This window comes from Globicephala melas, chromosome 18 (genome assembly GCF_963455315.2).
Source record: "Globicephala melas chromosome 18, mGloMel1.2, whole genome shotgun sequence".
NCBI classification, from domain to species: Eukaryota; Metazoa; Chordata; class Mammalia; order Artiodactyla; family Delphinidae; genus Globicephala; species Globicephala melas.
This window is the reverse complement of record NC_083331.1, coordinates 35,161,896-35,184,139: the sequence shown is the minus strand read 5'-3', so window position 1 is coordinate 35,184,139 and position 22,244 is coordinate 35,161,896.

The following is a 22,244-nucleotide window of genomic DNA, read 5'->3' as shown; positions in this document are numbered from 1 at the left end:
TTAGTCCCTTTCTTTTTGTCTTCTTCTTCTGGGATCCCTATAATTCCAATGTTGCTGCATTTCATGTTGTCACAGAGGTCTCTGAGACTGTCCTCATTTCTTTTCATTATTTTTCTTTATTCTGCTCTGCAGTAGTTATTTCTACTATTTTATGTTGGAGGTCACTTATCCGTTCTTCTGCCTCTTCTGCTATTGATCTCTTCTAGAGTATTTTTAATTTCATTTATTGTGTTGTTCATCATTGTTTATTTCCTCATTAGTTCTTCTAGGTCCTTGTTAAATGTTTCTTGCATTTTGTCTATTCTCTTTCTAAGATTTTGGATCATCTTTCCTATCATTATTATGAATTCTTTTTCAGGTAGACTGCCTATTTCCTCTTCATTTGTTAGGTCTGTTGGGTTTTTACCTTGCTCCTTCATCTGCTGTGTTTTTTTCTGTCTTCTCATTTTGCTTATCTTACTGGGTTTGGGGTCTCCTTTTCGCAGGTTGCAGGTTCATATTTCCTGTTGTTTTTGGTGTCTGTCCCCAGTGGTTAAGGTTGGTTCAGTGGGTTGTGTATGTTTTCTGGTTGAGGGGACTAGTGCCTGTGTTCTGGTTGATGGGTCTGGATCTTATCTTTCTGGTGGGCAGGTCCACATCTGGTGGTGTGTTTTGGGTGTCTGTGGCCTTATTATGATTTTAGGCAGCCTCTCTGCTAATGGATGGGGCTGTGTTCCTGTCTTGTTAGTTGTTTGGCATAGGGTGTCCAGCACTGTAGCTTGCTTATCATTGAGTGAAGCTGGGTGTTGGTGTTGAGATGGAGAGCTCTTGGAGATTTTCACCATTTGATATTATGTGAGCTGGGTGGTCTCTTGTGGACCAGTGTCCTGAATTTGCCTCTCCCACCTCAGCAGCATAGCCCTGACACCTGACTGAAGCACCAAGAGACTGTCCTTCACATGGCTCAGGATTAAAGGGAGAAAAAATAGAAATAAATAAATAAACAAACAAAAAAGAGGATAAAATAAAGTTAGATAAAATAAAATATAGTTATTAAAATAACAAATAATCACTAAGAAAAAAAATTTAAAAAGTAAAGAAAAAAATAAAAAAGTACAGACAGAACCCTAGGACAAATGGTGAAAGCAAAGCTATACAGAAAAATTCTCACACAGAAGCATACACATACACACTCGCAAAAAGAGGAAAAGGGGAAAAAATATTCTATCTTGCTCCCAAATTCGACCTCCTTAATTTGGGATGATTTGTTGTCTATTCAGGTATTCCACGGATGCAGGATACATCAAGTTGATTGTGGAGATTTAATCTGCTGCTCCTGAGGCTGCTGGAAGAGATTTCCCTTTCTCTTCTTTGTTTGCACAGCTCCCGGGGTTCAGCTTTGGATTTGGCCCTGCCTCTGCATGTAGATCACCTGAGGGTGTCTGTTCTTCGCTCAGACAGGACGGGGTTAAAGGAACATCTGCTTTGGGTGCTCTGGCTCACTCAGGCCGGGGTGATGGAGGGGTACCGATGTGGGGCGAGCCTGCGGCACCAGAGGCTGGCGTGATGTTGCACCATCCTGAGGTGCACTGTGCGTTCTCCCAGGGAAGTTGTCTCTGGGTCACGGGACCCTGGAAATGGCAGGCTGCACAGGCTCCTGGGAGCAGAGTTGGGGATAGTGACCTGTTCTTGCACACAGGCTTCTTGGTGGTGGCAGCAGCAGCCTTAGCATCTCATGCCTGTCTCTGGGGTCCGGGCTGATAGCCGTGGCTCGCACCCATCTCTGGAGCTCCTTTAAGCTGCACTCTTAATCCACTCTCCTTGTGCTGCAGGAAACAAAGAGGCAAGAAAAAGTCTCTTGTCTCTTTGACAGCTCCAGACTTTTCCCAGACTCCCTCCAGGCTAGCCGTGATGCACTAACCCCTTCAGGCTGTGTTCACGCCACCAACCCCAGTCCTCTCCCTGGGATCTAAGCTCTGAATCCCAAGCCTCAGCTCCCAGCCCCCGCCCCTCCCAGCAGGTGAGCAGACAAGCCTCTGGGGCTTGTGAGTGCTGGTCGGCACCTATCATCCATGTGAGAATCTCTCCGCTTTGCCCTCCACACCCCGTTTCTGCGCTCTCCTCCATGGCTCTGAATCTTCCCCCTTCTGCCACCCGCAGTCTCCGCCCATGAAGGGGCTTCCTAGAGTGTGGAAACCTTTCCTCCTTCACAGCTCCCTCCCACTGGTGCGGGTCCCGTCCTTATTCTTTTGTCTCTGTTTTTTCTTTTTTCTTTTGCCCTACCCAGGTACGTGGGGAGTTTCTTGCCTTTTGGGAGGTCTGAGGTCTTCTGCCAGCGTTCAGTAGGTGTTCTATAGGAGCAGTTCCACGTGTAGATGTATTTCTGATGTATCTGTGGGGAGGAAGTTGATCTCCATGTTCTACTCTTCTGCCATCTTCTCCTGTCTCCTCGATAACTCTGATTTTTAATAGAAATATTTTTAAAAGAAAATTCTGTTTATTTTGTATAAAAATCCTGAAGGAATAAACAGGGTTATGAAGTGAAAAATCCAGAATCATTAAAGTAAAAAATAATGCTGATACACTTTAATTTGTGTTTGAAACACTGTAGTATATATATTTTTTAAGTTAATTAATTAATTAATTTATTTTTGGCTCTGTTGGGTCTTCGTTTCTGTGTGAGGGCTTTCTCTAGTTGTGGCGAGCAGCAGTCACTCTTCATTGCAGTGCCTGGGCCTCTCACTGTTGTGGCCTCTCTTCTTGTGGAGCACAAGCTCAGATGCGCAGGCTCAGTAGTTGTGGCTCATGGGCCCAGTTGCTCCGCGGCATGTCAGATCTTCCCAGACCAGGACTCAAACCCGTGTCCCCTGCATTTGCAGGCAGATTCTCAACCACTGCGCCACCAGGAAAGCCCCCAAAATACTATAATATTCTTAGTAATACTAAGGCTTCCTTCATTATAGTAATAATATATAGCTTGCAATGCTTAAAATACTATGTGGAAAAGAGAATCACCTTTATAAAAGTACAAAATTGTATTTTATATATTTTTTATTAACTCATGAAAATGCTGCTATATGTACTAGAATAAAAAGATAATTTATTCATATATTAAATGCAAAAAAATGATTAAGCATCTGAAATTAAGGGCAAAAATATAGGCATTCTCACATTATTTTATTTTCAAATAATACAAAGAGCACCCAGAGTTTCAAAATATTAAGCTTATGGGTATATTAAATTGATATTATTCATTACATTCTTCTAAAGCCTGAAATTTTTAATTTGTATGCTTTATTCATGAAGAGACAATATTGTTGTTTCAAGGACTCAACATTTTCATAGTTATCCAAAAACATTTATTGAATGCTCTAATGAGATTGACATTGTACTAGATTGTACTAGACCATATTTAATAAGGTAAATATATTCCCTGCATTCATGTTTCTTATATTGTAATAGTAGGCTAGTTGGACAAATAAAATGTAACTACTAGAATATAATGATATATACTCATAATAATGTGGCTGAATCAAAAGTCTTTAAAAAGTGACAATGCAAAGTCTAAAAGGAATAATTGGGCTCTAGATGTATTCTGTCACTGCTTATGTATAACCACTGTTAATTTGTCTAACTTCTAAGGGCTTTAAATTATCTGTGAAAGGAGAAAGCTAATTTAATTTCCCCAGAGTTCCTCTCAACCACTAAAATGCTATGACATTAAAAATTATTATTGTTGTGCATTATTTTTTCTTAACTGTGTAGTAATCTTCTTAGAAGAATCAATAATCATGTTTTATAATAATAAATATAGATGTCATCAAAATAATAATAGTTCATTCAGAATATTTATCAAACAGCAATATAAATGCACACACAAACAACACAAATTATATTTACAGTGGTGATAAAACTAGACATTTTCCTTGGTCTCATGGAGTTTAGTAAACTGGGAGAAAATTAATAATAAAGAGGTAAACACATATAGTATATGAAAACACAATTATAATTTAATAAAATAGAAGTAATTATATTTAATAGAATTCTGAGTTTCTAACTTTAATTTGCAAATGATGCAAATTTGTTGAAGTCAGTATGAATAGGTTTTTAGGAGAAATATGACGATTGGCACATTCTGTTCAGCTGGAAATGATGGTGAGCTAACCAAATCAATATGTCAAGTAGAAAGTTGGATTCATGTGTCTGGCACAAAATATTTAGGTTTTTGATGGAGAAACTTGTATAAATGTGTCACCATATATTTGGCATTGAAACCCATGAATTGGTTGATAGTACCTACAAAAATAGTGCAGAGAGAAAAAAAGAAGAAAGATCAGGAATGAATGCCAACATGGGGATAAGAGGTGGAGGTAGAGGAGTGAAAGTGAGGCAGGTTATAAAGCACAAATGCTTCATGAAACAGAAACCAGAGAGGAAAGTTTTGTAAGAAGGGAGTAGTTAATTCTGTCACGTACAACTGAGACACTGAGCAGAAATTACTTATTTGACTAATATTGGTTGTGCCCCTCTGCATGCCAGGCACAATCCTAGGCTCCTAGTACATACCAGTGAAGAAATCAGTCACAGATCCCTCCCTTGAGGAGTTTTCCTTCTCTTCCCTAGTTGGGGGAGAGGGGATAAAATAAATAATACACACACACACACACACACATATAATTATAAACAATTATATAATTATAAATCGTTAAATATTTCAGAATATGATAAATGCTATAAAGTAGAGTAAGTAAGGTATTTTGAAAGTGCATCAACCCAGTGGAGTGTAGCAAGGGATGAGATCAGTGAGATAATGATAATTGGTTTTTATTCTGAGTTTGAGCAGAGGAGTGACAGGTTATGAGTCGTATTTTGAGAGAAATATTCCAGTAACTCTTCAGAGAATAAACTGAAGAAGGACAAGTGTGGAAGCCACATTTCCATTTTGGAGGCTGGATTACCACAAGAGAAATTTTAGTGATGGCTTTGGACAGAGTGTATAAGGATGATGAAAGGTGCTTAACTTTTACATATATTTTAAAAGTACTGACAAAATTTTCAGATATACTGAATGAGAGCAGAGGGAGAAGGGGAGAATTCAAGGATAGCACTAAGATATTTGGCCTGAGCAATTAGAAGTTTGGGCTGCCATCAACTACGTTATGACAGGTTGAGGCTGGAGAAGATTTTGAGCAGTTTCAGGAGTTTGATTATAGACTTTTCAAGTTTAAGATATTGATTTGTCATTCAATTAGAAGCATTGTGGAGAAAGTTGGCAATAATAAACTGAAGATATAAATGATGATGTTTTCAATATGTTGATAGTATTTAAAGACATATGACTGGATGTAATTATCTAGAGAGTGAGGGTAGATAGAAAAGGTATCCTGGGACAGTGCAATATTAGTATGTGAGGAAGAGTAGAAGGAGCCTCAAAAAATACTGCTTGATTTGGCTATATGTGAAGTGATGATGATTTGTATGTCAGAGACATGTCCTCAGCCACAAAGTTAATAGGAGGCTATTAAGAAAAGTGAAGTTAAAAAACAATAGATGTTACCTCATTAAATCCTTTTAATAATCCTATTAATGAATTGCCTAGTTGTTTAAAGTATAGAAATTTGTCCAAGAACACCCATAGATTAAGTGACTGTCAAGTGTTACTGAGTTTTTAACTCTTAGGTAGTATAGCTCATATTGTTCTTGAATAGGTCTCTTCTTAAAAAAGGAAAAGAACAGAAAGAAAAGAAATAGGAAAAGAGGGAAAAAAAAGAAAAGAAAGGAAGATAAAGAGAGAAAAAAGCTTTCTACCAAATAGTATGTTGATTGGGCATTTGTAATGCATTTGTTCAAAGAATAAATATGTTATTTGTTAATTGAATAAACCATGTAGTACATTTTGTTTGGGGATTTAAAAGGATGGCCTATAACTGTTTGAATCAAATCTCAGAACATCTAATCAACATTTAGATCCCATTAATTCCTTTTACTCATCCTTCATTCCTTTTTGTTATGTTTTCATTTGTTTATTCTTCACTAAATGATAGCTTTTGATTTCCTCGTTAGTTTTCTATGCATTCTCTTCTCCTCTAGGGTCCTTCCTATTCTTGATATGAAGCAATTTCCAATATTCCTTCTAAAGTTTCAATTATATTCATTGTTTTTTATTTATATTCCTTCAGCTGTTTTATACACATTTTTTAGTGTGTTAAAATAGACTCTAGGACAGACTAGAGACATAAACAAACAAATAAGCAAAACTAGGAAAGTAGCAGTGTATGAGTGAGACCAAGAGAGAAAGTTAAGGTAATGTGTTGATAAGAAGTACGTAGGAGAAGAAATGAAAAAGTTTTAAAGCTACCAAAAAATATAACACCAAGATTATAATCTATTTTGAAGCAGTAACATGTAAGCCAGCATTGTAGGACAAGAAATACATTGTGGGATAAAAATTAAATTGTAAAGCTCTGTAGACATGTTAAGTGTAAAGACTCTCAAGATGGAGGGTCAGAGAAGCTGACACACTCTAATTTTGTAAGTGCTTTTAGGCCTTGACTAATTAGCTTAGATTTTTGGCTACTATTATTTGTTCAAAAGAGCGTTCATATCATTTACAGTAGTTTGACAAGTCCGTGCTCCTTGAGTAGTATAGTATTTAGTCAAGTTTATTCTGATCTAGAGTCATTGGTAAACAAGCATGATGTAATTGTTTACCATAAAAAATAATTTATCATGTTGAAAGGGATTTTACTGGAGATTTGTCTTTAAGAGTTAATTTCTTCATTACTGTTATTATTTCTTCCATTGGAAACTGGCTGTTAATGTTAAAGTCTGTTTTAGTAGTCTTTATTTGTTCCTTTGACATCTCTTTAGTTATTTACAACTGAACTTCACTTCTAGAATATTCAAGCTTTAATAAAGTGTTTTAATGTGTGCTAAGGACAGTTTCTCTGTTTTACCTCTGCATTTCAAATACTAGAATACAAAATAAACCCCTTTAACATTAGTTTGAATGTTTTCCAAGCATATACAGCTAAATTGTGATCTTTTTGAGAGAGGAAACAATGTAGTTTATCAATGTATGCCTAATCCTGAGTGCAATGTTAATTTTGTTTACTGAATGCTAATCTGGCTTGGGAAAACAAATGGAAAAATATTTTTGACAGTGACTACTTTGGAATGGTGGGATTTCATGTAGTAATTATTTAATGACAGATATGAGAGATATGTTCTTTATTAATCATATTAATTTCCACCCAATCAGCTTGAACAGAATTTTGTTGCAAGGCCACTGGGAAATGTAGTCTTCCTTCTGAGCAGCCATAAGTTGAGTAAAAATTTCTACTTTTATGAAGGAAAAAGATAACCAACATTTGGAGGCAACTAATAATATTTCCATGTAACCATTTAGTTACTAATTCTCCAAGTGCCAGAATAATGAGACTTGAATGTTACCATAATTTTAGCAAGTCTTTCAATATGCAATATTATTTTCAGAGTCCCTTGTATGTGGAATCTAAACAGAAAAAAATAAACAAACAAGATACAGAGAACAGATTGATGGTTGTCAGAAGTGGGGTGAGGGATTAAAGAAATAGGTGAAGGGGGTTAAAAGATAAAGAAAATCACAATATTGGGGTCAGCAGATCATATAATCATATATGATGCTGGCTCAGGAAGTATTAACATTTGTGTGGCTGGACCACACTGACTCCATTTTGTCAGCTCCATTTTAGGTTCCCAGTCCTAACCCCTCCCATTTCTGCATGGCTGCACTCTAGTCTACTCACAAGGAATGCGCCCAAGTCAGATAAGTTTCCTATCAACTTTACCCTTGCCTTCATCTGTTATGAAAAGTGGAAGAATGCCTTTGCTTATGCAGACGTTTAATGGTCCATGAAGAATGATGGACATGAGACCACCAGGGGAGGAAAAACCCCTGGTTCCCATTTGCTTGGGTATACTTCCTCCTTAGTAGTCAGATTCTACATTTAGCTTTGAGCCCATTAAATTCCCCTATGCCCCTTTCAGGGGTGCAGAGTGTAGCTACAAATGCTTCCGGATCACTGTCTACCTGCCTGTAAGTTACCTGCAATAAACTTCACAATTGTACTTTATGGAGTTGCCTGCTTTTTTTTTTGGTCTCAAAGTTCTTTCTCAGTTTGGGGGATATTATTCAATATACCTGCCTTTCAAACAACATTCTTCCTTGAGTACCATTACCTTACATTTTGTTCTAAATTGTAGCTACATTAGGGAAAGATTTGTAATTGTGTGTATTTACATTAGGAATTTAACTTTTGTATTTGTTAGAGTAAAAGTTGCTGCAACAAATAAACCACAAAAGTTTAGTTGCTGAACGCTGTTTTTTCCTGGTGGACGGGCAGATGACTTTCCTCTATATGGTAATTTGGGGACCAGGCTCTTCCAGTCTGTGACTCCATCAACTCTTAGGGTCTTAAAATCCTTTACCTGAAGCCAGTGGTAGAGGGAGGATTATACGGAGAAAGGACACTTACTTCTTATCTAAATTATCATAGATAGCAGAAAGATTTCATCTGTTACCTTATTAAAAGACACACACACACAAACACACAAACATCTGTACAATAAAGAACAGAGCTCTGCATATGTGGGTTTGAAAGAAACAAAAACAAAAAAAAACCTACAGCCAACATCATACTTCATGATGAAAGACTAAATGCTTTTCCCCCTATGAATGGGCACATGGTGAGGATATCTGCTCTTTCCATGTCTATTCCACATATTACTGGGGGTCCTAACTGGTGCAATTAGGCAAGTAAAAGAAATTAATAGTGTAAAAATTGGAAAGCAAGAAGTAAACTGCTTTTATTCATAGGTGACATGATTGTGTACCTGTAGAAAATCTTAAGGAGTCTATAGAAATATTTACAAGAGCTAATAAGTGAATTTAGCAAAGTTGCAGAATAAAGGTCCATATATGACCCCCCAGAAAAATCATAACAACCTCACATTAAAAAAGGAGGGTAGAGGGTAGAAAACTTGTAATTAAAAAATTACAAGTTTTCTAAATTAAGTGCTTTAACAAAAGAGAGATCAGGGACCTATAGTTAGGAAGAAACCTCTAGAAATTTTGGTCAAGCTGAGAAGAACTTTAAGGCAGTCCTGGTTATCCTTTAATAAGCACAAAAATTATATGTGACTTTTGCCCCTTATTCATTCCTTTCTCCATGCTAATATCTGAAATGTAAGCTGTTCTTTGGACTCTGCAGATATGGATGATAATTTAGGGATAGCACAACAATGGATTGAAGAGACTCTGAGTCTGTGAGCACTTCGTGATGGAGCAGAGATTCTACATCAACCGTAGATGCACACCTCTATATACTCTGAGTGTTTAAACCACTGGGGAATTTTGATCTCTCTTACTCTCAGCTGAACATGATCCTAACTTTTACTGCTTGGTTGTTGAATTGCAATGAATTCTAACAGATTCCAAAATAACTTCTCTCACCCTCACCAACACAAATAAATGCTTTTTACCTCAACATTCCTACATTTGTTTACCCTCTATTTTAGTTTATTATAGTTTACATTCCCAACTTAATTCAAAGCTATATCTTATATTTTGTGCACCTCTTAAAGAATAACATGGTAACTACCACAAAATTTACTCTCAAGTAATATTTTCTTGAATGATTATCTCTTTTAATAACATCTATATTTCAAAATTGAGCAGAATTTCTAGTATTTCTTTTTGTGTGTGTGTGGGGGTACTATATTAAAGAATGCAGAAGTTTGTGAATATGGGATTGTCTTTGCAACATATCGTTCTAAAAAGTGAAACCAAAATATAGAACTTAGCATGGGAGAATGGAAAACAATATCTACTGCTAATTGGTTTGATTATTGAATAATTTGGAATAATATCAAAATAAAATATAAAAAAGGATGTAAGAGCATTTTTCATATTTTAGACATCCTTGAAGTTATTTAACTCAACTTTTCTGGTCTCCTTTCCTCAAAAAAATTTTAGTTAATTTGAAATATAGGTAACCTCAAGTTTAAAATAATAGCCATCCAAATTTGGCAAACAGAAAATTGTTTTCATTTTTTATAGGTATTTTACTGAGACCTTTAAAACCAATAAAAATAATGTCAAAGCTCAGTGAAGAAATGTGGTCCACAATAAATATTAAACAACATGATAATAATGATAACGATTTTTTCATTGAGGTCAGCTTTTGAATTTTTAATTCATACAAACTATTAGCTTGAAGCCTTAATAGAGTATTTATTGTATATGAGGGCTCTAAATACCAATAAAGAGGTTATCACAAATGGAAAACATCACATGAGAGAGTTTCTAATTAAAGTTATAATTTATTATTATAAAAATAAATGTTATTGCTATAATTTATGATCACTATACCTGAAAAACTAACTCTGATTGTGGTCAATAAGTATTGACTAATAGAACTGAGTTGGTTGCAATTTTTTCCGAGCTTGCACACTAGGACACATTTGTAAACACCAAAAACTGTCTTCCTTTAAGTAATACATTCTGCTAGCAAAAATAAAGTAAACATACAGTAAAAAGAAACCAATTTAACTACTGGTCTCATTTTATATGGAATTTAATTTAATTCAAATTGTGATGTATATTTGAATACCCAAGAGTCAATTTATATATTCAAATGAGTTTAGAGGAGTAGAGTGGGAAAAATATGCTTGAAAAGTGGTATCTCAAAATAGAAAACAAATTTTAAACATAATTTTGGATGGTAATGAAAAACAGAACAGTCACTTCCTCATGCTAGATAATGATCACCTTTATGTTCAATCTTACTATGGAATTTATTCATTTGTAAATGAGAGTAAAAACTTTTAATTATATTTATATTGCTAATTTTACCTACAAATATTTTTTGAGTACTCCCTATGTGCTAAGCACTGTTCTAACATGTTGAGGACTCTATGTTTATCATTGTCTTAAAAAAGTAATTCGAGTTTGAGTAAAAAATGGAGAATGGTGGAACCAGTGCTATCCTTCGCCTCTCATAGATCAAATTTTAAATATCAGGGCCACTGTGTGAACTCTGTCTGTTATTTAATTTTGGTGTGTCTCTGTTTCTTCTTCTGCAACATTAAGATGATTATAACTAATGTGCTGGACTGAAAGGACTAAGTGAAATGATATGAAATGTGCAGGTACATTACAGAACTCAACAGATGGCAGCTTACTATAAATAATAAGTAATAGTTGTAAACCATTGTGAGCATTAAAAAATTTTTGGTGATTGAGATTTCAAGTGATCAATTTATGTGAAGATCCACCTTCAGTGGTTCTTATCTCATTTCAGTGAAGAACATGAGCCACATGCAACATTCCTAAAAAGTGTATATGTCCTGTCTCACGTGTTCATGAGATTCCCTTTGATAACATCTGGGCACGGCCACTGGTAATCGAACGTCAATAGCCTCATGTTCAGGCAACTGTCACACTTGGGGGACATCCTTGTTGCTTCCAGTGAGTATCACTGCATTAGGTTGGCTTGACCACTACTTGAAATGATACCACAGAACAATTGCTTCACTTTTCATAAATAATTTTTCAGCTAATAATGTCAATTATGGGGATCCTCAGGCTACCAAAAGCTGTGTGGTGGTCTCTGGCTAAATTGAAAAGAATATCACTTTGCATTTAAACTGTATTCTGTTAGAGAATAATCAAAATCCTGCCACTTGTGCCTTAAAATTTTGAAATTTTCAGTGAATCATTTCTTTTAATTTATATTTACAACACTTACTATGAAATTGTATGATTTTTTAATCTACTGTTTAGCTTATGTGTCTGATTTCTCAAATGATATTTATGATTATTGTCCTTTTATCTTCTAATTTATCAACTTTTTATATTGAATAGCATTATTACTGGAATACATATTCTAAAAGTGGCATCAAATAAATCGTCTCAAGATCTCTGCTAACAAAATATCCAAAGACACTGTACTATCCCCCTTCAGACAAGGGTTACCTATTACCCGATTTAAATTCTGAGACAGTGTGTATATATCTGGTCAGTAGTTTTCAAAGACTGCTACAGAGAACATTAGACCCACAAGATGCTCAATTAGAATGCAAAATCTATGAAGGTAGGAAGTTTTGTCTCTTTCGTTCATTGGTATATTGCTAGGGCCTTCTAGGCTGTTCTACAGTGCCTTTTATTTGGAAGATACTGAAAAAAAATTTTACTGAGTGAGTGAGTAAATGAATGAATGAATGAGAAAAAATGGGAAATTGCTGAGGAAATACTGAAAATTATTCTAATCTTAGAGATTCACAGTGCATATTAATATATTAAAGGCTATGAGGGATTTTGTATCACATAAAACAGTTTATATAAATTTTTATACTCAATTTCCTACAGAACCCTTTCAACACCTGTAAAAATCAATTGGAATATAAGTTCTAATGAGTATATTTTGGAAAACCAAATTGTTCACACAATTCAATTTACATAAGGTCATCAAAATGACTAAAATTGATTTTTTAAATATACTATTAATTTTGTTTTTGTCATTTAGAATGCCAAATTTCAATCTTAATATAGATAAATTCAATAATGATAGTTTATCATCCTGAAAAATCAATATTTTAGATGGATGAAATGATTTGTTTCTCCCTGACTGCTTTCCTGTCATCCTTACTTTAAACTAACGAGCTATTCTGAATGTCTTCCTTTCTGATCCCAACTTACTTATCTAGAATTAGTTTCCTGGTTGTTTCCTTTTCATGAAATGTTTCCATTTTCACAAAAAGAGTCATTAATAGGACTTCTTGTCTGCTTAGCATCCTCAGAAGAGCTAGTAACAGGCACATGAATCTTTTCTTTTGAAACATCATTTAAAGAGCAGGACCAGGCTCCTAGTTCCCATTGCTGTTCTTTTTTTCTTTTTTCTTTCTTTTTTTTTTTTTTTTTGCTGTATGCGGGCCTCTCATCATTGTGACCTCTCCCGCTGCGGAGCACAGGCTCCGGATGCACAGGTCCAGCGGCCATGGCTCACAGGCCCAGCCACTCCACGGCACGTGGGATCCTCCTGGACCGGGGCACGAACCCGTGTCCCATGCATCGGCAGGCGGACGCTCGACCACTGCGCCACCAGGGAAGCCCTGCTGTTCTTTTTTTCTGATTCCTGGGAACCAAACTGGAAATGTAACACACAAATTGACATTGTCTGGCTAATCTGTTAGGCTTTATAATGGACAGCAAAAGGGAGGCACAATCTCCAATGCAACTGTTTCCATCTAGAAAAAGAAGTGAATTCATTGATCCTACAGGGACAAAACATCTAGGACTCAGAAAATCCAATCCACTTAAAAAATTAAAGTTGTATTGTTTGTCAGTCAAACCTTCATTTTATTCTGAAAGAAGACAATATTGAACAACTACTTTGTAAGCACTTTACTGTATAAAAAGATTTGTACATTGACAAATTAAATAAGTAATGCCTTCTTTATTCTATTCTCTGTGTTTGTTTTCCTTTTACTTGATTTCTTATTAAAAACAGCAATGAGGGATTCCCTGGTGGCGCAGTGGTTGAGAGTCCGACTGCCGATGCAGGGCACATGGGTTCGTGCCCCGGTCCGGGAAGATCCCACATGCCACGGAGCGGTTAGGCCCATGAGCCATGGCCACTGAGCCTGCGTGTCCGGAGTCTGTGCTCCGCAACGGGAGAGGCCACAACAGTGAGAGGCCAGCATACTGCAAAAAAAACCAAAAAAAAAAACAAAAGAAAACAGTAATGAGAGGAATAAGCACAGTTAGAAGTCAAGGTTTTACTCCAGCAATTCATTCAAAGATTTCAAAGTCAATCAAAATTATTTTTTAAATAAAAAAATTTTCCTCAATAATTTATCAATAATTTTTTTATATGTCAAAAGTTCAACTAATTATGTGAGCTGCAGTATAAGTAGGATGGTTACAAGAATAAGTCTTGAATATGAACAGATTTAGTTGCTTACTGACTGCATGATCTTTCTCAAAATATTTAATCTTCAAGTCTAGTTTTGCCTACAGAAATGGGAACATTAAAATTTTACTGGCTAAATAGATTATGCTAATTTAACCTCTGTGTGTGTGTGTGTGTGTGTGTTTAAAACAGGCTTTTATGACAGAACTTCAATAGTTTATGTTCTATATATTCTGGATAATAGAATAAATATATATATTTATTTTATTAATAAAATGGGTTTTTTAATTATAATATATTGATAGCACAATTAATATAATAAATTAATAATACCAACCAATTTATTTGTCTCTACCATTAAGTCATATCCTTCATTGATTCTCTTAAGCATTATAGCTACAATATATAATGTGTGGCATACTAGGAGAAGGGATTTATACCAATATTTCCTATCATATAACACATAGTATACAACCTAACCAATTATTGTACATCCATTTCTGCATCTCAGTATAGAAGCCAATTTACAATAATATCATTACGACAATTCACTGAAAAACACTTTTAGTTTTAACTCCCTTAGCTCAAATATTATCCTCATTTGACAATCTAAGTAACAATATCTAAATACTGAACACACAATGTCAAAATATTAGACCTAGGTAATGTTTCAGGTTAGCGATTTTTTTTGTAGTTGATTTATAATGTTTTGTTAGTTTTGCTGTACAGCAAAATGAATCAGTTACTCATATACATATATCCACTTTTTTTTAGATTCTATTCCCATGTAGGGCATTACAGAGTATTTATTAGAATTCCCTGTGCTGTACAGTAGGTTTTATTAGTTATCTATTTTGTATATAATAGTGCGTATATGTCAATCTCAATCTCCCAATTTATCCCTTCCCCCTTTCCTTATATAGATATATCAACACCTCATTTTTAGAAACCTCCTTTCTTTGTACTTCATATTTTTAATTCAACATCTTTCAATTAGTGTGAAGCTATTGCTAATTAAACCACTGAAAGTTGAATAACATATTTTGAAATATGTTAAAATATTGGGTAATTATAATGATTAGAAATTATAATTTCAAAAGAGTATAATATTTTGGCTCATCTTGCTTCATACTTATCTTTCATGGATTGTTTTTATGCTATAGTTCATCAAAGGACAGACATAATCATTAACATATAATTGTCAAGCTTTTGACATCTTTGGGAAATGCATCTCCCTGTACATTGTAGTAACAAAATGTTCTGTATTTGTCTAGTGTGTCACTCAAAAGGGAGCAAATGTTATTGCTTTCTTCATCAATGAGAAAACTTCCAACTTACTTCTTACAAAAACTGAAAAGATTGAGCTGGAGACATTTTTCTTCCTCTGAGAGGAATAGTAAAAATTTTAATACTATTAAAAATAATAAAAATAATATTTCCTTCTGAAATAATATTAATATTTATATGGAATGTAACAAATATGTTTAACTATAAAGAGACATGTAGGTATTTAATTATATAGTATTCATAAATGTATTATTTCATTCAGTCAACTAATATTTGTTGTACACTAAATGTACACTATTCTCAATCTTGTGGGTAGATGAAAGGGATTAAAATTTTTTGCATATATATGTGCATGTATATGTGTGTGCATATACAGATTTTCCAATTATACATATATATAGTCCTATCCATAAATAAATGAATTCTTATTCACTTATGTGAATGTAGGTGTGTATAAATGTGAGCTTATATATATACAGGTACATATATACACATATACACTTACACACACAGGTGTCTATATACACAGATATATATGGATATATATGAATGTACATATATATACACACAAAGGTTTATATATATATAAGTTTTCATAGGTCTATACACACATATGTATATATACATACAGGTTTATCAAACACATGAATTGTTCAGCTGAGTGTGTGTGTATATATATATTCAGAAATCACCAGGGAAATAGTTTTTTACTAGTTGGTTTTACTAATTATAATATAAACATATGAATGTTTTTATACATATATAATATAGTTAACCATTTTTCTCTTCTACAAGCTTGTAAAATAAATAGCATTTATTTAAATATCAAAATTATATTTTATATTCTATATTCAGTAATTAAAACTTCATTTTGATATTTAAAAATTTAAGTAAAGCCTACAGACATCTGATAAAAAGTTATATTGCATATTAGATTCAGAATACAATTGGTAACAAAATGATTGGCCATGCAGACTAATTTAATTGTCAAGCACCAAGATTTCTCTGTGTTTTAATATATTAGATCTGGAGTTTTTAAGCCACTTAATTTCAGCTTAGGAAATATGTAAAACTGCTTAGAAACCATTCAGGTGAGGTGTCATGCACTGTACTGACCTGAGATTAATATACAGAGGATGATACTGTGATGAGAACATTAATTTAACCTATGACTGAACAACTGCATCCACCCGCAATTCAAACTACGTGTTTGAGCCTGTTCAAATCCACCTGATTGGAAAGTATCCTCAACAATTTTTTTTAATTTAATTCTGTCATATTTCCAAAATTAATATTAATGACCCATGAGCAATTACAATTTCATATCAGTGCATTTTTTTTTAGCTATGACTGACCATTCTCATTAAAGCTTTGACTAAAATCTTATCCTAATTTAGTAACAAAGTTAGGAATTCAGTGACACAGGAATAATGGCTTTTTAAGAGCAATTCAAGAAAAAGTCTTTAAATGCGTGTATGACACACACACATACAGTTTTCTACCATTAAATAACATGTACTGTACGTGATGCATTGCGTTGGTCTCTGCATTTTTCTGCAGAAGAGGAGTAACCGCTCCAGGTACTTGACCTTTGTACAGCCCAGAGGCCGACACTGTGAGCGTGTGACTCTTTAGTGACAAAACCCATGTGGTGATGATGTGTGTATATATATAAGGATATATTGGGAAGATTTCTAAATAAAAGTTTTACAAAGGGAAAAAAAAATAACATGTTACCCAAAATTTAGGTGCTTTCAACATCACCCATGAATTATCTTACTGTTTTCATGAGTCAAGAATCTGAGCACAGAATAACTATATACTCCTCTCAGTTCTCACCAGGCTGAAATTAATGTACTGGCTGGCACTGAGATGATCTTGTGAACTTGAGTTTTCTCCCAAACTCACTCAGGGTATTGGAAGAATTTAGTAACTTGTATGACTGCAGCCCCACTTTCCCACTGGCTGTCAAACCAGGGCTGTTCTCATTTCCCAGGTGGTACTCTCAGGTCCTCGATATGTGGCCCCTCCATTATTCTCTCACATTAAAATCTCCCTGACTTCAGGAGCACACAGACCCTTTGAAAGGCACACTTGATTAGTAGATGCCCATCTCAACAATTTCCTTTTAAATCAACTAACTAGTAATTAATCAGGGGAATCATACCTCATCATATTCACAAATTATTCCTTACTCCAAGAGAAGAGTATACTACAGAGCCCCACAGTAGGATCAGGCAGGCATCTTAAGGCCATCTTAGAATTCTGCCCATCATAATATTCATGTGATATTATAGGTCATGAAATACTAGTTACAGATGAAATCTGCAACCTGCTTTTTACTTTATTGTGGGCTATACTTTGCTGGAATTCATACTGGGAGACACATTTATATTGGCAGTCAGGTCTTCTTCTGTTTTGATAAATAGCAGCCATAGTAATATTTTGAAAATGTACGTCAAATGACCATACTTTTTCTCCCACTAAAAACACCTCCATGCCTCTTTATTTATTAAGACATGTAAGGCCCATTGACCCTAAAAGATTGAGAAGTCCTTATCACAGCAGCACCTTGTAACCCCAGGACCCACTTGCTCTTACACTTCCATTTGCTCTGGACTAGGAATAGGCTATGTATGCTTCCACCATGGAGAATGGTACATGCAAATCTCTCTCCTTGGAGTGTTCACCTAAGTAGATTATATCCATTCTTTATTAAGCAGCATCAGTATCTCAGAGAATCTTTCTCTGATCTCTGTAACTGTCAAATTCTATTAGTAGACCTGTTCAAATGGCAATCTTCTGTCCAGTTATGTGTATACAATGTATACATTGTTTTCAACACTAGATTGTGATTTCCAAGAGGGAAGTGGCCTTGTAGGACTATGTGTATTATTACTTTATTAGAGCTTAATAATATTTTAAATAAATAAAATAACATAGAAAATTAAGAAACCTTAGAGTCTCAAAACTGAAAAAATCTTCCCTGGAAAACTTTAAGTTTATAATTTTAAATATTTCTTAATTAATTACAGTATAAAGATAATGCCAAGAGATAATTCTCCCTGGATTTCTGTTTTTCTGCACATTTCAGGCCTTCTGTAGGAAAAGAATTATAAGCTATAATAAATGTAGAGAACATATCATTCATTGGACACATTTCAAGATAGTAAAAATTCCCTCCTCTTCCTGAAGTTTTGTTGTGTCCCACAGTAATAATAAACTTAGACACTCCTTCTTTTGAGAGACATTTGATTAAATTTCAGGGTAATAAACATGAAGACTTTCCAATCCTCATATGAAGAGATTCTTTTATATTTCAGGTTAAGAATGAAGTCTTTCTTTTTCTAGCACGAAAATTGGGTAGATGTACGAGCTGCTCTATATAAGCACTAAGTGTTTTAATTTTGGGCTTCCACTCTTGTGATGTGAACCTACTGCATGATGACTTAATAACATATACTGTGTGCAATGGAAAGAATTTTTGTATCCCCTTAAATTCATGTTAAACTCTTAACCCCAATGTAACACTATTAGGAGGCGGGGCCTCTGGGAGGTGATTAGGTCATGAGGGTGGAACCCTCATGAATGGGATTAGTGCTCTTAAAAAAGAAGCCTTAGCAGAGGCAATAAGAACTACAATCCTGCAGCCTGTGGAACGAAAAACACATTCACAGAAAGATAAACAAGATGGAAAGGCAGAGAACTATGTACCAGACGAAGGAACAAAATAACACCCCAGAAAAACAACTAAATGAAATGGAGATAGGCAACCTTCCAGAAAACGAATTCAGAATAATGACAATGAAGATGATCTAGGATCTTGGAAAAAGAATGGAGGTAAGGATGGAGAAGATGAAAGAAATGTTTAACAAAGAACTAGAAGAAGAAAAGAACAAACAAACAGAGATGAACAATACAATAACTGAAATGAAAAGTACACTAGAAGGAATCAATAGCAGAATAACTGAGGCAGAAGAATGGATAAGTGACCTGGAAGACAGAATGGTGGAATTCACTGTTGTGGAACAGAATGAAGAGAAAAGAATGAAAAGAAAAGAAGACAGCTTAAGAGACCTCTGGGACAACATTAAACACAACAACATTTGCATTATAGGGGTTCCAAAAGGAGAAAAGAGAGAGAAAGTACCAGAGAAAATATTTGAAGAGATTATAGATGAAAATTTCCCTAACATGGGAAAAGAAATAGCCACCCAAATCCAGGAAGTGCAGAGAGTCCCCTAGAGGATAAACCAAAGGAGAAACACGTTGAGACACATAAGAGTCAAATTGGCAAAAATTAAAGAAAAAGAAAAATTATTGAAAGCAGCAAGGGAAAAACGACAAATAACATACAACGGAACCCCCATTCCCTTGTTAAGCTGTAAGGTTAACAGCGGATTTCTCATCAGAGACTCTACAAGCCAGAAGAGAGTGGCATGATATACTTAAAATGATGAAAGGGAAGAACCTACAACCAAGATTACTCTACCTGGCAAGGATCTCATTCAGATTCGATGGAGAAATCAAAAGCTTTACAAACAAGCAAAAGCTAATAGAATTCAGCACCACCAAACCAGCTCTACAACAAATGTTAAAGGCACTTCTCTAAGTAGGAAACACAGAACAAGAAAAGGACATACAAAAACAAACCTAAAACAATTAAGAAAATGGTCATAGGAACATACATAATGATAATTACCTTAAATGTGAATGGATTAAATGCTCCAACCAAAAGACACAGGCTTGCTGAATGGATACAAAAACAAGACCCATACAGATGCTGTCTACAAGAGATCCACTTCAGACCTACAGACACATACAGACTGAAAGTGAGAAAAAGGAAAAAGATATTCCATGCAAATGGAAATCAAAACAAAGCTGGAGTAGCAATACTCATATCAGATAAAATAGACATTAAAATAAAGAACGTTAAAAGAGACGAGGAAGGACACTACATAATGATCAAGGGATCGATCCAAGAAGAAGATACAACAATTATAAATATATATTCACCCAACATAGGAGCACCTCAATACACAAGGCAACTGCTAACAGCAATAAAAGAGGAAATCGACAGTAACACAATCATAGTGGGGGACTTTAATACCTCACTTACACCAATGGACAGATCACCCAAAATGAAAATAAATAAGAAACAGAAGCTTTAAATGACACAATAGACCACATAGATTTAACTGATATTTATAGGACATTCCATCGAAAAACAGCAGATTCCACTTTCTTAAGTGCACACGGAACATCCTCCAGGATAGATCACATCTTGGGTCACAAATCAAGCCTATGTACATTTAAGAAAACTGAAACCTTATCAAGCATCTCTTCTGACCACAACACTATGAAATTACAGGGAAATGAATTACAGGGAAAAAAACATAAAAAACACAAACACATGAAGGGAAACAATACGTTACTAAATAACAAACAGATCACTGAAGAAATCAAAGAGGAAATCAAAAAATACCTAGAGACAAATGACAATGAAAACACAATGATCCAAAACCTATGGGATGCAGGAAAAGCCATTCTAAGAGGGAAGTTTATAGCTATAAAAGCTTACCTCAAGAAACAAGAAAAATCTCAAAGAAACCATCTAACCTTACTCCTAAGGGAACTAGAGAAAAAAGAACAAACAAAACCCAAAGTTAACAGAAGGAAAGAAATCATAAAGATCAGAGCAGAAATAAATGAAATAGAAACAATGAAAACAATAGCAAGGATCAATAAAACTAAAGGCTGCCTCTTTTAGAAGTTTAAAAAAAATGATAAACCATTAGGAAGACTAAACAAGAAAAAGAGGGATAGGACTCAAATCAATAAAATTAGAAATGAAAAAGGAGAAGTTAAAACAGACACCGCAGAAATACAAAGCATCCTAAGAGACTACTACAAGAAACTCTATGCCAATAAAATGGACAACCTGGAAGAAATGGACGAATTCTTAGAAAGATACAACCTCCCAAGACTGAACCAGGAAGAAATAGAAAATATGATCAGACCAATCACAAGGAATGAAATTGAAACTGTGATTAAATCTTCCAACAAACAAAGGTCCAGGACCAGATGGCTTCACAGGTGAATTCTATCAACCATTTAGAGAAGAGGTAACATCTATCCTTGTCAAACTCTTCCAAATAATTTCAGAGGAAGGAACACTCCTAATCTCATTCTATCAGGCCACCATCGCCCTGATATCAAAACCAGACATAGATACTACAAAAAAAGAAAATTACAGACCAATACCACTGATGAATATAGATGCAAAAATCCTCAACAAAGTACTAACAAACAGAATCCAACAACACATTAAAAGGATCATACACCATGACCAAATGGGATTTATCCCAAGGATCCAAGGATTCTTCAATATACACAAATCAATCAATGTGATACACCATATTAACAAATTGAAGAATAAAAACCATATGATCATCTCAATTGATGCAGAAAAAGCTTTTGACGAGCTTCAACACCCATTTATGACAAAAACTCTCCAGAAAGTGGGTATAGAGGGAACCTACCTCAACATAATAAAGGCCATATATGACAAATCACAGCAAACATCATTCTCAATGGTGAAAAAGTGAAAGTATCTCCTCTAAGATCAGGAACAAAACAAGGATGTCCACTCTCATCACTATTATTCAACATAGTTTGGAAGTCCTAATCAGGGCAAAAAGAGAAAAAAAATAAAAGGAATACAAATTGGAAAAGAAGAAGTAAAGCTGTCACCATTTGCAGATGACATGACACTATACATGGAGAATCCAAAAGATGCCACCAGAAAACTACTAGAGCAAATCAGTGAATTTGGTAAAGTTGCAGGATACAAAATTAATGCACAGAAATCTCTTGCATTCCTATACACTAATGATGAAAAATCTAAAAGAGAAATTAAGGAAACACTCCCATTTACCATTGCAACAAAAAGAATAAAATACCTAGGAATAAACCTACCTAGGGAGACAAAAGACCTCTATGCAGAAAACTATAAGACACTGAAGA